This window comes from Aquarana catesbeiana, linkage group LG13 (assembly GCF_042186555.1).
Source record: "Aquarana catesbeiana isolate 2022-GZ linkage group LG13, ASM4218655v1, whole genome shotgun sequence".
Classification (NCBI taxonomy): domain Eukaryota; kingdom Metazoa; phylum Chordata; class Amphibia; order Anura; family Ranidae; genus Aquarana; species Aquarana catesbeiana.
In genome coordinates, this window is record NC_133336.1 from 203,163,067 (window position 1) to 203,178,866 (window position 15,800).

At 47.6% G+C, this 15,800-nt stretch overlaps 2 protein-coding genes and 1 pseudogene across 2 annotated transcripts in view; all 3 read right to left on the reverse strand.

Annotated features, from left to right (window-relative positions):
- The window catches only part of LOC141117699 (NACHT, LRR and PYD domains-containing protein 3-like), a 2,363,088-nt gene that overhangs the window by 2,109,353 nt on the left and 237,935 nt on the right, over nt 1-15,800 (reverse strand). The window lies entirely within an intron of this gene.
- Nucleotides 1-15,800, reverse strand: part of LOC141116654 (NACHT, LRR and PYD domains-containing protein 3-like) — a 168,202-nt gene that overhangs the window by 36,339 nt on the left and 116,063 nt on the right. The window lies entirely within an intron of this gene.
- LOC141117701 (autophagy-related protein 13-like) lies at nt 8,770-10,276 on the reverse strand (annotated as a pseudogene).

A 15,800-nucleotide genomic window follows, 5' to 3' on the forward strand; every position in this document is an offset into this window, starting at 1 on the left:
CTATCCTATATTCAGAACCCAGACGTGCTAGTACGGACGTCCTCATGGCCAGCACAGGTGATAAACCATGTAAACCGCCACAAACTGGACACACAGCTCCGTGGGAGGTGGCCATTCACAAGCTGACAGAAGGAATGGCCCAGCTCCAGACAGAACTTGCCACGCTGAGACGTGAGCGAGACAATCCAAGGGGGCCAAGGGAACAAACCCCTTCATGAAGAAACCGATCACAGCCCCGCAGATGACCAAGACGGGGTCACCCTCCCCATATTGGGGCTGTCGACAAAAGGGACATCGCTTGAGGGACTGTCCTGATCGAATACCGAGGGAGCCATTAAACTCAGAGCGTCCCGCCGCTAGGAGTCAAGCAGTGGGGTGGCCTAGCAAAATGACTCCCCCGTCACACATGGAGGGCATGGTGGTCGATTGCCCTGTGGTACATGGGTACTTCGATGGCCAAGAGGTCGAATTTCTTTTCGACACGGGTCCCAAGTCACCATTCTACCAGAACCCTTGTTCCAGCGATACTTCCCAAAGAAGAAAATGATTCAGGATACCCCCTGGATCTCACTGACAGCTGCCAAGGAACTTCCTATAGAAGTTGTCGGGATTACCTGGATGAAAGTAGAACTGTGGGGACAGGACCTTGGCCAAAAAGATGTTGTGGTTACACGAGCATCCGGAAAAGGTCAACTGCAGGTGATATTGGGCATGAATATCATCCAGGGGCTGAGGCCTGAGCTGTTAAAATGGTGGCCTACACACCTGGTAAACATTAATGAAAAGGCTGGTGTTGTGAGGGTTCATTTTGGGACAGAGATTGTAATACCTCCCTGCAGAGAACTTGTACTTCCCATGAATGTTGGATCATGCCATAGACTGCAGGGCGTCCCAGTGCTAGTGGAACCCTTACCCTCAGATATGACCTCGTTTGTTGCTAGGACTCTCACAGTAGTTTGTCAAGGCACCATGCTAGTTAGGATGCGGAACAGCAAGACGATCCCACTTCACTTGCCCCCAGGGACACCAGTGGCGGAACTGGCCCTGACTTCACGTGTGATTTCTCCCAAAGTGGACCACATAGAGCTCCAGACATTTCACTGACAACGTTATGTAGCTAAAGTGAATGTTGCCAAATGTTCAGCAGGAGCAGACCCAGCATGGGTAGGAGAACAGATACTTCCACTTCTACAGCTGTCCACTGAGGAACTCACACCCACCCAGATTGAAGCAGTAAGGCAACTGGTGGATAAGTGGTCAGAGGTGTTTTCCCAGTGGGATTTTGACCTGGGCTGTAGCAATGGAATTGAACATGAGATCTCAACAGGAGAAAATCCACCCATCCGGGATCGCTACAGAAGCATACCCCCTCACCTTTATCAGGAAGTTAAGCAGATGTTGGAACAGATGATGCAAAAAGGCGTAATTGAAGACAGCAAGAGCCCATGGGTAGCTCCCGTTGTATTAGTGCGGAAAAAGGATGGCACCCTCCGCTTCTGTGTAGATTATAGACGGTTGAATATTGTCAGACGTCTATCCCCTGCTGCAGATTGAAGAGTCCCTAACAGCTCTAGGGAAAGCCAAGTTCTTTTCCACGCTTGATCTCGCCAGTGGGTGCTGGCAGATCCCTATGGACAAAGCCAATCGACCAAAAACTGCTTTCATCACCCCTATGGGACTATGGCAGTTCAAGAGAATGCCTTTCGAACTGAACAATACACCTGCTACCTTCCAGAGGACAATGGAGCATTGTCTTGGGGATATGAACCTGGATAGCATCTTGATTTATCTTGATGATATTGTGGTGTTCTCTGCCACCTTCGAGGAACACCTTGCCGACCTAGATGCTGTTCTAGCCCGGCTACATCAGTATGGGCTGAAGCTTAAGCCAAAAAAATGCCACCTGTTCAAAAGTGAGATTGAATATTTGGGACATGTCATTTCAAAACAGGGTGTGCTCCCCAACCCAGAGAAAATCAAGGTAATACAAGAATGGAAGGCACCATCAACCGTGACTGAGGTTAGAGCCTTCCTAGGGTTAGCGGGGCATCATCAAGCACTACGCCCATCATGCTGCTCCAATACAGAAGTTACTACATGGAGTAGACCAGAAAGGAGGTCACAAGAGGGTAGAATGGGGACTGGAACAGCAAGAGGCATTTGACTTCTTAAAGCAACGGTTGGTGTCAGCCCCTGTATTGGCCTTTGCTGATTACCCCTTCCCTTTCGGTTACAAACCGATGCCAGTAACCAGGGCCTGGGGCCGTGCTCTCACAAATGCAAGATGGTAAGGAACGGGTTATTGCTTATCCCAGCCGCAGCCTTCATCCAACCGAGAGAAACCCTGCAAACTAAAGCTCCTTCAAGTTGGAACTGTTAGTGCTGGTGTGGGCCGTCACAGAACATTTCACCGAGTATGTCACAGGGTCTAAGTTCGAAGTCTGGACAGTCAATAACCCCTTAGTACATCTCCAGACATCCAAACTTGGCGCTCTGGAACAAAGATGGGCAGAACGTCTGGCAAAGTTTGACTTTTCCCTGCATTACCACCCAGGAAAGGGGAACCACGTGGCTGATACCCTATCACGGTACCCTTCAGCCCAACCACAGTGAGATGCAGATGAAGAGGCCGAAGATGAAGAAATCCCACCCTTAATGGGGGGCTAGACCTAAGAGTAGACCACGGGTGGACCTCATCCAGGTATTGGAAGATTGTAACTGGGCAGAAACGCAGAAGGATGACCCTGTGATTGCCCCAGTCATAGAAGCAATGCAGTTACGGCGCTGGCCCAGTAGAAGTGAAAGATCACAACTGCTACCAGAAACACAAAAACTGTTGAACGAACGGTCACACCTCCTCTTGAGAAATGGCATATTGTATCGCAGAATAATGTTCCTCCATGACTCTTCGGTAACCTGGCAGGTCGTACTGTCCCGGGCCAGAGCTCAACCAGTGGCAGAAAGGATCCATGTGGAAGGAGGACATTAGGGTGTCCACAAGACATTCGCCTAGTTCAAAAGGCAAGCAATGTGTGTGGGGCTGTTTCAGTTGATTGATCAGATATGTCGGCAATGTGCGGTATGCTCTGTGACCAAGGGGGCTGAGGTCCAGGTGCCTCCCATGACTTGGAACATGTCTGCCCCATTGGAAATATTGACAGTTGACTTTCCCACCCTTGACATGTCGGAAGATGGACATCGCCATGTCCTTGTCATGGTGGACCACTTTACCAAGTTTGCAGTAGCTGTACCAACTAGTGACCAGACTGCAAGGACTGCAGCTCAAGCAGTGTGGAAGCACTTCTGTCTCTCTTATGGTTGCCCTCAGAAGATACATTCAGATCAAGGGCCCTGCTTTGAAAGTGAGTTCTTCCAGGAGTGGTGTCGCTCCTTAGGTGTCAAGAAGACGCATACGACCCCATATCACCCACAGGGTAACGGAGCCTGCAAGAGGTTTAATCGTACCCTGATACAACTGTTGAGAGGGCTGACCCGTGAGAAACGAACCAGATGAACCCATTACTTGTCCGAAGTGGTTTGGAAGTATACTGTGCACTCAGCGACAGCTTGTTCTCCTTACCACGTGATGTTTGGCCGTACTCTTGGGGGACCCACAGATCTATGGGGTGTTGTCCCCAATGAATAACTGGAGTATACTCCAGCAACCTGGATTTGAGAGTGGAGGCGACGCCTGTCAGAAGTCCAACAGTTTGTAAAGGAGCGAACTTGGGTGGAACAAGAAGAGTCAGGAACGGAGGTCTATCACCTGAAGCCGGGAGACAGGGTCTTGATCATACTCAAAGGTGCACATCAGCAGGGCAAGCTACAAACTCCATGGGAGGAAGTGCCTAGAGTTGTGGTACAGCAACCAATTCCAGGAGTGCCAGTCTACCCTGTTTCCCCGAAAATAAGACCTAGCGTGGTTGTCGGTGATGGCTGCAATATAAGCCCTACCCTCCAAATAAGCCCTACCCTGTTTCCCCGAAAATAAGCCCTACCCTGAAAAGAAGACCTACAAGGACTTTAACTACGGCTTTTTTGGGGGGGTAGGGCTTATATTGCAGCCATCACCGACAATCACGCTAGGTCTTATTTTCGGGGAAACAGGGTATGACGTCCAGAAGGAAAATACACAAGACAGGCTGAGGCGGCTACACCGCCGGCTCCTCAAACCTATTAGAAATTACGTAGAGGTGCCTGAAAGCTTATCTAGAGAGCCAGAGGAACAGGTTTCCGAGCCACCCGTAGCAGTCCCAGCAGAGAATCAGTGGTGGCTACTCCCTGTCCCTTCACTGCTGCCTCCAAATCTCCAAAGAGAGATTACAGATACAGACAATGTCAGGCAGCCCAATGATTGCCCAGCTCGGATTCCTACTCCTGCTGTGGAGCCCTCTGACCACTGTCCACTGAGATGCCTGAAAGTGAAGATGTACCTTTGCCTGCTCCTGAAGGGGATCCTGAACCTCAACCCTTGAGATGCTCTCAGAGACACAACTTTGGGAAAAAACCTGAACGTTTTGCACAGGAGGACTTTGTCTGGTCGGTAAACTTGCCTGGAATCGCAAGTTCAAGCGGGGTGGAGTGTAGTGGAATGCCCCTTTGTCCAGATTCTGGTGCAGGTCCCTTTAACTCAACTCCCCACAATCCTCTGAGCTCCTGGACATGCCCGGGGGATAAAAAAATCAGCTCCACCCAGCTTCCTGTGCTCAGAGAGATCCTGCCTGATGGGACAGCAGTGATTGGGCAAGTGAGTTGTTCCCAGGTGCTGGGTCCTCCCCTGTTAAGTCTGGTGTGCGGGCCACCAGCAGTGAGAACACAGTATCTTTCCAAGCCCCAGTCACCGGGGAGGACTCTGTTACAGTCCATTGGTGGAAGCTGTCCATGAAGTGAGTTGGCCCTATCTCCAGCCACCAGAACCCCCTGACCGAAGCAAGTAGAAAGCAGTGCCAGCGTGAAGTTTGTGTCAGCAGGAGGTCCACTCAGCTCACAGTCTGTGGAACGAACGATTACTATTTTGGGACACATGAGATTCTTAAGCTTTCATTTCTATCTGTAGGTTGGACTCAGAACACGCTGCTGCCACCTTGTGGACATTAGTTGAACAGCAGTGTAATTGTTATATCCTTTTCCATTACGGTTCATATTAATGTTCTGTACTGTATACCCAGTTTTGCATGATTTCTGGTACAATTTATGTTGAAGTTCACTGTTAAGTAAAGTAGAGATTGCACATCACCACTGGTCTGATTATTTGGCTGTGACCGTTACACTACAGTTGTCTGCTAAAGCTATGGTGCAGAAATCTTTGAATCCATGTGTGCTTCCTGGATTGGGATGTACCAGAGCTTTATCAAAGCTTGCTCGCTTGCAAAGAGTGCTTAACAAAAGAGTTGCCACAGAATATGGTTTGGAATTTCCATATGTTTCTGCAGAGACAATGCAGGAAATTGAATTAAAGTGAGAGGAATGGTGCAGTGATGCTATCTGGGACTACCTATCTGTACCAAAGCCTTTCAGAAAAGCTGGCTATTCGTCTGTCATGGATGAGCATTGTGATGGATGCATGCTTCAATGGAACTATGGCCGGCATATCTACTCTGACAAAGTGGTCATCTGCAGACCTGGAAAAGAAAATGTTGTTTACTTTGTCACTACTATGGATAACCAAGGGAAACCAGCTACCTTGCCAGATCCTCATTTCTATTGGTAACTGTTTAAAGGGACTGTCATAGTTCACACTGAAAATGTAATTCTCTGCTATAAAGCAACAGTTGGTTCCTGTTTAAACTACAGAAGAAGAGTTCAGTTTTTGAAAGAGAATGAGAGAAGTTTGTTGCTCTGAATGGACTATGGGGTACATAGCCAGATAGTCATAGGTTTAGAGAACTTCGTGGTCAAGATTCTCTACTGTGTACAGTAATGTCAAGACTCTGCTATCAAGGACTTTTGCCATACTGATTACTGGGTACTAGATGGTGGAAGCTACTTATAGATAGGGGTGGACTTTTAAGTTACATTTAGTTTACTTTGCATTTAAAAATGTGTGTAGGAAAGTTTCATTCTCTTGGGAGTGAGGCTTTGCTCCCAATTGATTAGTGATGCTGATGTATTTATCTGTGTGTATAACTTTGTTCTTTTTCAGGTAAAACTAGATCTATCAAACTGTTAGTTGTGTGGCAGTTAGATAGATAGTGAGGTTCCTGTAACATGACTAATGTGAATATGTTGTTGATTAACCACCTCAGCCCCGGAAGAATTTACCCCCTTCCTGACCAGAGCACTTTTTGCGATTCGGCACTGCATTGCTTTAACTGACAATTGCGCGGTCATGCAACGTGGCTTCCAAACAAAATTGATGTCCTTTTTTTTGCACAAATAAAGCTTTCTTTTGGTGGTATTTGATCACCCCTGCGGTTTTTATTTTTTGCACGATAAACAAAAATAGAGCGACAATTTTGAAAAAAACACAATATTTTTTACTTTTTTCTATAATAAATATCCCCCAAAAATATATAAAAAAACAATTTTTTCCCTCAGTTTAGGCCAATACGTATTCTTCTATATATTTTTGGTAAAAAAAATCGCAATAAGCGATTATTGATCGGTTTGCACAAAAGTTATAGCGTTTACAAAATAGGGGATAGTTTTATGGCATTTTTATTAATAATTTTTTTTTAAATGGTGGTGATCAGCGATTTTTATCATGACTGCAACATTATGGCGGACACATCGGACATTTTTGACACATTTTTGGGACCATTGGCATTAATACAGCGATCAATGCTAAAAAATTGCATTGATTACTGTAAAAATGTCACTGGCAGTGAAGGGGTTAACCACTAGGTGGCAGTGTAGGGGCTAAGTGTTTCCTAGGGGCGTGTTTCTAACTGTAGGGGGGATGGGCTATGTGTGATAGTTCATTGATCGCTGCTCCGATGACAGGGAGCAGAGATCGAGTGACACTGTCACTAGGCAGAACGGGAGGTGATCGCGAGTATCCCCGCATCGATCGAGTCCATGGGACCCGCGACACCCTCAGCACACATGCGCACGCTGGCCGCCTCTTAAAGGGCAACGTACAGGTACATGATTCTGCCTGTACGCACCCTTCTGCCAACGTATATTGTTATGAGGCGGTCGGCAAGCGGTTAATGTTTGAAACTGTAACATTCTTCTTTACTGTCTTTCTTTTCTCCCATCCAAGTTTTTGGTTCAGATACCTACTTTCAGGCTTGAGAGTCATTTTTGTTCTTACAGACGCTGAGGACAGCGCCTATTTTAGTGGGGGGAGTATGTAGCACCCTGCTCCTTTTTGATCAGGTGATCGTAGGTAAATTTAGTTTTTGGCTGAGCTGTAACCATTTAATGTATATAGTTTACTGGATCTGTTCTGGAATTTACTTGGTTGTGCAGTTTCCCATTGTTGCCAGTAGGTGTCACTGGTACCATGGAACAGTGTGTGAATAACAACTTAGTAAAACTTTAATGAATATTCGTCTTTCAGAAACAGCCCAGTGGGAGGTTCTTGCTGCTGTGCTTTCTGGGGGAGAGTATTTATGGGACAGATGCCATGTGCTAGGGATCAGTTCTTACCTTGTGGCCCTCCAGGCTGGAGGGCTGCATTACTGCAGCTGTGCAAGTAGGCCCAGAAGCCTGTCTGGGGCCTACTACCGCAGAGGTGGTCCTTAGGCTGCCTTGCCTGGGTGGAGGAAGCCGAGCCAAGCTGAGGAGATCCAGGGGAGGACCCTTGCTGGAGAGAGCCAGGATGAAGGCTGGTCTCTCAGAAGGGCCTGGTGACTTACTTGGAGGACACACCTATCTCTAACCTACTCTCACAGTACTGCCGGTATGGCTTAAAGGTTCTGGTACTGTGAAGAAGCTGTTCTATATTCCAACTACCCTTACAGTACTGCCAGGATGGCTTAAAGGTTCTGGTACTGTGAAGAAGCTGTTCTATCTCTAACCTACCCTTACAGTATCACCGGATGGCTTAAAGGTTCTGGTACTGTGATGCTGTTCTACAGTTCAATCAAGGTAATACATTCCTGGCTGCTAAGTTTGTGAGACAGAGTTATCCAGGTATCTGCTGGCTGCTAAGTCCTGTGAGAGAGGATTATCCAGACATTGTACAGTTTGTTAGGTCTGTAGCAGAGACCTACTCAGCAATACAAGATTTATAGAGAGAAAACTGTGTTTTGTCCTCTATTCTGAAGAGTCTGTAAGTGATCTGCTACAAAAAAGGTATCTGCAACCTCCCCTCAACCTCTTTACTACTACTTCTTTCAAGTTTTTAATTAAAGCATTGAAAAATACTAAAGTGACTGGCGCCTGTATTTGTTCTCACTTCCCATTATTGCCATGGACTCAGCCCTGGGGTGAATGTAAGCCCGCTCCCGGTATCTGGAGGTGTCTCTTTGTTCCCAGTATACTCAGGGGGGCACTACACTGAGAAAAGAACAAATGAGAAGGGATGGAGGAGGGACAGTTGTAGTGCTACCGTAATGCGGATGGTACATATGCATGTAGGACATGTAAGGTGCGGGGCAGTCTGTGACGTTATATTTACAACAAATAGACTGCACAGATATAAGAGGTGCTTTTCTGATCACTAAGGGCTGGTACACCATACAGCTCTCCATCTTCTGGCTTTCATCTAGCCTCCATATCCAGCAGTAAAACTCTTGGACCTGGCTCTTGTACCCTTGTTTTAGGAATAGTCTGTTTTCAGCATAAAAGGCAAGCTGTAAAAAGCTTTGCTATGTTTCACTGCTCAAAACTTAAAGTCAGCAGCCAGGCTGCAAGGATGCCCCTATAGAAGACTGGAAGGTGCTCCTTAATAAATTAAAGGACAAGGCACAACAGGGAAGTGTTTGAGTTTAGCAGAGGGGTCAGGCAATGGAAGATCATCCAGAATCACCTCCCAAGGTCAGGGTCCTTCATCTTACTGTAAAGATTCAACAAAAGCATCAAACTCTTCCGTGTTCTTTTCATGCATAGCCAACTTCTCTAGCAAGGAATCCAGATCTTCTGCCATTGACTGCACAGCGATGTCTATGGAGAGTCTACTCAGTTGCAGGTCATATTTGGAGAAGGCTGGTCGAAAGTCCACCATCACAAAGTCATCCTGAGATACCTCACTGCTGGAGCAGGAACTCTGCAAGCTTCGAGCATCTGGTGACACCTTCTCGGGACTGTCAGGACACATCACCATGGGGTCATGCTCCTCAAGTTCAGCAAGCTTGTCTGCAAACACAGCAAAAGGAATATTGGTGCTGGCATAGGTGACCTGCGGGGAGGACTTGTCCACAAAGGCCCCTACTTTGCATGTGAAGAGGATGTGAGGGGTCTTGTTTGGTGAGCCGCTTCATCCAGCAATGTTGCTTCCTGACGGTGTGTCAGCTTCTTCGCTGCTGGAAGTGGTGCCTGTTACATTAGATGGTGAGGTCAGGAGAACCCAATCACATTCAGCTTGAGTACCATGCGCAGGCTGGGCAGAGATGTTGGGTAATCCACCCTCTTTTCCTGGTACCATCATCTGCGATGGTGGGGACGTAGAAAAAGACGTGGCACAGACATCCTGGGAATCCTCCACAGATGGATATATGGTGCCCTACTCCTCAGACGCCCTGTAGTTGCAGGGATGCATGTGTGAGGTGCTGGGGAAAGGTCGGTCAACAAAGTGATCAATAATAATCCCCATGATGGGCTGAGTCCTCTCAAACTGCCGAGTAGACATAAAAGCCAGATTAGTTCTGTAGGCACAGGTCAGGGTAAGTGTCCCTATAGGGGTCCCCACTGTTCCAACACATACCACATGGAAACCTTCTTTAAGACCCAAAAGCTTAACATTTCCAAAATATATCCTGTAGAGAATGACATATTCATGCCCCTGCTTCCTGAACAACCTGTAGGCCGGCGTTACCCTGGTGACTGCCAGTAGGGATTTCAGTAGCAGCGACAGCTGGTTATACACAGTATAGGAGACCTTTATCTCCCAGTCACATTTTTCATTCATTTCCAGACACCACACTTCAAGTTCCATGGAATCACCCTCTGGGGTCTTTAAAGAAATTTTCGACACACATGGAGCATCCAACTGCAGGCAGCTGACCAGCTGACCTTTCTTGGCTTCCTCTGTAACCTCAGGGATGTCCTTGATTGCCAAGTTAAACTTCAAGGCAAAAAATTTGACAAACTTGTCCAAGTCCTTCCGGTCTTGTGGGCTGAGGTCTGAGTCCATGGTGTCTGTAGGCCTCTTCTCATTCCACACCAACTCCTACTCCTCCTCCTCTCTATGGTAATGGAGGTCGGGCCTGGGCCCAGCTCACCCGCACAGCCTCGGCTACTCCACTTCCCTGTACCCAGCTGTCCCTCAGCGGATGTCCCCTCCTGACCCGGCACTGCTCGGCTCCACAGGATCACATCCCCCTATAGACCTCGGGGTCGCTATTATTGGGGGACTTTATTTATCTACTCTGGAGATGCCTGAAACTCCATTGGTATTGGGCCGAGGTATCCCAGTGTATCGCTTGATTAGCTCAGACACCAATTCCATTAAACCCCCTGGTGTATTTACTAGGGGCCATTGATGTAGAAATGTATTAGAAAGGAATGTATTACATGATTATTAGGTTGCTGTATCTAGCTAGAAAACTTATTGCAAGATATTGGATGGCCTCTATGGTCCCCACAGGAAAACAATGAATTAGCTATGTTAACTCCTTACTTCTTAGAGAACGCCTGGCATATAGTCGCAGGAAGGCAGTGGGTAAATTTGACCTTATCTGGCATGCCTTATCTCAACATCGCCCGGTGACCACGCCCCCTAAAACGTCACAGTCCCAGCATGCCCAGGGACTGTGACATCATTAGGGGGCGGGGTCTCCGCCTATATAAGTCACAACGGAGCCCTCAGAGAGCAGTCCAGCCAGAGAGAGCGTCGTGTCAACATCTGGAGAAGAGAAGAGGGAAGAAGCCAAGAAGCCCAGAAGCCCGGACCTCTGCTGGCAAGAGAGCTACCTGAAGACAGCAGATGAGCCGGCCGAAGAACTGGAACACCGGGAGAAGAGAGCGGAGAAGAACCAACCGGACGCCGGGAGAAGAGGAACCGGAGGAACCCCCGAAGCCGGAGGAAGACCCCCCGGAGCGCCCCCCTCCCCCAAAGCACCCCCCATGTTGGGGGCATGCGGCCTGGTACGGTTTAGGAGGGGGGGGGGCGCTTGCTCGTCCCCACCCCCTTTCCTGACCGGCCGGGCTGCATGCTCGGATCGGGGTCTGGTATGGATCTTTGGGGGACCCCACGTCGTTTTTTCAGCGTAGGGGGTTCCCCTTTATAATCTATACCAGACCTAAGGGCCTGGTATGCCCAGCGACGGGGCTCGCAAGGTGTCAATCTTGCCGATAAAAGCGGCAAGATTGATTTCCTTTTCTAGTCCCGTCGCACATGAGTCACGTTCAAAATGAACAGACTTGTCCGTGTGTGGGCAAGTCCGTTCATTCTGAAAGTCCGCCGTAACTCCGGCGAAAGTCCGTCGGAAAGACGGGCGGACTTAGCCCGCCGGAAAAGTCCGGTCATGTGTGGGCAAGTCCGTCCGTTTTAAAGTCCGGCGCACCTGGCGGACAAAGTCCGTCAGAAAGTGTGCCGGACCAAGTCCGCCGGAAAGTCCGACCGTGTGTACGTAGCATAAGTTGTACTCACACTTGTTACAGAGTAAAATAAATGGGGAGGCGGTGGGAGTGAGGGAAAAATGGCAGGTAGTTATCCCAGGAATGAGTGAGCAGGACTGGGATGAAATCTGCTCCTCGCATTGAGAGTATCGCCGGCAATAAACAATAGAATAATTCAGTTAAATATAATACATCAGACATATTTGGCACCAAATAGATTATATAAGATGGGGAGGATGCAGGCGTCAGACTGTACAAGATGTGGAGAGGGAGGAGCGGATTTCGTCCACGTCATGTGGCAGTGTGGATGCATAGGAAGGTATTGGCAAAAGGTAGTTAAACTAGGAAAAGTCATAAATAAACCTATGATGGCTACGGTGGAGTTGTGTGTGTTGGGGGTGGTAAAAGATAGGGTGTGTGGTTACACTAAGATATTTTTGCAAAAAGTATTATTCCTGGCCCAAAAACAAATAGTTGAAAAATGGGTAACTGGGGAACTGGGTAATTTTAAGAAAGCGGTTGCCAGGGGTAACCAAACAGGTATTAGTGAACCTGAAACCCAAAAAGTGCTGGGTAAAGTTGAGACGGATGTCAAAGTAGGACCCTACAGTCTTGGGAGAGTAGATCTGGGGGAGGTGAGAAGAAATGTAAGCACCCAAAAATTGGGAAGAAGTGTGCATGGAAGCACACTCGGAAAAAGAGGTGGGTGGAGTGCCCCTTTAGGAAGAAGGGAGTTGTATTTCTCCCTCCATTGCGAAACGGGGGGAGGATGTGTGGAGATGCGACCCTGTGTCACAGGTGCATATGAGCAGTGTAAGCCTGATTTTGGTAGGCTTGCTAATTGCACACCTGTGCACTGGCTTCATAATCATCCCAGGAATAGAGGTCAGTGCTCATTAGGGATGAGCCGAACACCCCCGATTTGGTTCGCAGCAGAACTTGCAGGAAAAAAAATAGTTTGAACACGCGAACACCGTTAAAGGGACACAAACATGAATAATCAAAAGTGCTCATTTTAAAGGCTTATATGCAAGTTATTGTCCTTTGAAATGTCATTTTGCTGTCAGACTGTTCTAAACACGGGAAACATGTGCCCCTTTACAGGCATACTATAGACACCCCCCAGGTACAAAATTTAAAGGAATATTACACTTTTATTGTTTCACTGTAAGCTTTATTAAAATCACTGCTCCCGAAAAAACAGCCTCTTTTAAAAATTCTTTTTGCATTGATACATGTCCCCTGGGGCAGGACCCAGGTCCCCAAACACGTTTTATGACAATACCATGCATACAAGCCTTTAAAATTAGCACTTTTGATTTCTCCCATAGACTTTTAAAGGGTGTTCCGTGGCTTTCGAATTTGCCACGAACACCCCAAATTGTTCGCTGTTCAGTGAACTGTCGAACATGAGTTTGACTCGAACTCGAAGGTCATCCCTGGTGCTCATCTATGGAGACAGCTCTGCCTGGCAGACGAGTTCTGGCCTAGGAGTCAGGAGAGAGCCAGTGCAGCACGAAGCTGAAAAAATGTCAGGTCTGGGGAAGACAGACCAAGGCCTAAGGTGTAAGGTCTGAGCAGGAGTGCTACGTTTTAAGCCAGGAAGGCTGAATTCTGGTTGTTCTGAAGCAGGACTGTAATGCTGAATAGCGCTGCAAGAGAATCTGATGTTTATTTTTGAACAAAAATGGGCTGCCATGCCTTTGAAAATGCAGTCGGGACTGACACGATTTCTTCAACTTGGATGCACCACTAGAGCTTAATCACCCCAGATCGTCACAGAATGTATGGTCTATGCTTATGGAGTGGGGGTCTGCACTGCGTGGGGTCTCTGCTGATGGAGGGGGGTCTGCACTGAGGGGAATCTATGCTTATGGAGGGGGGGTCTGAATTGAGGGGGATCTATGCTTATGGAGGGGGGTCTGCACTGAGGGGGGTCTATGCTGATGGGGGAGTCTGCACAGAGGGGGGTATAAGCTGATGGGGGGTCCACACAGAGGGCTGTCTATACTTAATGGGTGGTTATACTGAAGAAAGGGAGTCTGTACTTAGTGGGGGGTTATACTGAGGAAAGGGAGTCTGTACTTAGTGGGGGTTATACTGAGGAAAGGGATTCTGTACTTAGTGGGGGGTTATACTTAGGAAAGGGTGTCTGTACTTATTGGGGGGGGTCTGTACTGAGGGAGGGTGGTCTGTACTGAAGGGGGACTATAGTTGGGGTGACACCAACCCTAGTAATGCCACTGCCATGGCTATAATATATATGGTGGTGATTGTAAAAAGGTTAGAGTCTGATTGTTTGTCTTGAACTTTGGACCTGATTTTCCTTGTTTGTTTAAAAGAGAAATATGGGTTTCCTTTTTTCTGCTTAATCCTAATCCTTATAAGCTGCTAGTATCTACAAATCTTTCCTGCCCTCTGAGAAGTGCACCGTTTCTGTTAAAATAGAGTTAATTACCTGTGGGAGGGTCTACAGACTTTCTTGCAGTGTCATACTGACAATGGGGAGTCTGGATCCACCCTCTTCCTGTCATCTGTGTGATGACATCAGCTCTGGGCTCTCTGCTCGTTCCCAAGACTAAACACAACAAACAGAGCTGTTCTCCTCCTCCCCTCCTCCCTGTTGCAGACAGAACGATCTCTGCACACATTCAGGAAAGAAGCAGGCATTAGTGAGTGTAGAAGTCAGTGATAGTCAGGGCCACTGATAAGCCAGTACAACTGGCCCGGCCAGCGGGGGGGGGGGGGCAGGCAATATAAACAGTGAATGAAAGAATGCAAAGTAATTTTAAAAAAAGTGTTTCCCTCCCCTTCAGCCCAGCCACTCACATTTGACTGTAAACAGTGCTGGAGTGGGGCTCAATGGGGGAGCAAGGAGGGAGACACACGGAGGTATGACTACAGCAGCAATACAGGTTCTGCGGGACACACAGCTGTGGCTTAGTGGAAACAGGATTGTTGGGAGCACAGTAACATGTTGCTGGCCGACTGCAGTGTCTTCCAAATATCTATGTGATCAGACAGTGTACAGGTTACCGATCAGCCTCCTCTCCCTCTTGTCTTGATGGTTACTTTTTTTTAAATCTGCCTAACCTGACCTGCACATTGCCTGATCACACTGATACGATCTCTGGAAGACTCTTCAGCAGCTGTAAACCATTTCAGCTTATAATCAGCTATTTAGCCAGAGCTCTGTGTGTGCTGCACAGATTGTTTGATGGGTTTTTTTTGTTTGTTTTTTTTTGTAAGAATTTACTGCTGGATCAGGCTAGAAACTTCACAGCCCCATTAACTGGTTACTGTCCTCCACTAATCCTGACCAGTTCACTGTTTGTAAGAAAATTTGTATTTTGGAAATTGGATGTGATGCTGTCTTCTGTCACTTGGTTGTGCTTTCAAAGGAAAATCACTGACTTGATCTTGCAGAGATGGTTTAAATAGAGTGGATCAGCCCTGTGATACGATATACTTGTACACTGGGTTCAGCCATAAACGCAGTCTCCGACCATCTCCTGAATCAATCATGTCTGCGATCTCTAACCATCTTCTGTATAATGTCTGCAGTCTCTGACCGTCTTCTGTACCATGTCTGCAGTATGTAACCATCTCCTGTACCATGTCTGCAGTCTCTGACCATCTCCTGTACCATGTCTGCAGTCTCTGACCATCTCCTGTACCATGTCTGCAGTCTCTGACCATCTCCTGTACCATGTCTGCAGTCTCTGACCATCTCCTGTACCATGTCTGCAGTCTCTGACTGTCTACTGTACTATGTCTGCAGTCTCTGACTGTCTACTGTACTATGTCTGCAGTCTCTGACCTTCTGGGGAGGGGCCAGGGGTGGGGCTGAAGGAGGGACCATGGGCATGACCAGGGGCAGGGCCAGGGTGGGGCTGGAGGAGGGGCCAGGGGCAGAACCAGTGTGGGGCTGAAGGGGGCCCCATCAGGTAGACTGTACGGGGCCCCATGATTTCTATCAGCTGCCCTGGTGATAGTGCTCTGTACAGTGTATTATATTCTACTTGTAAATGTAAAAAAAAAAAAAAATTCTCTGCCATATACTACTTAGAGTTACTGTCACTGATTTTTTCACTTGTGGACTATATTTTGGTTTCAAGAGTTTATTTTGTTTT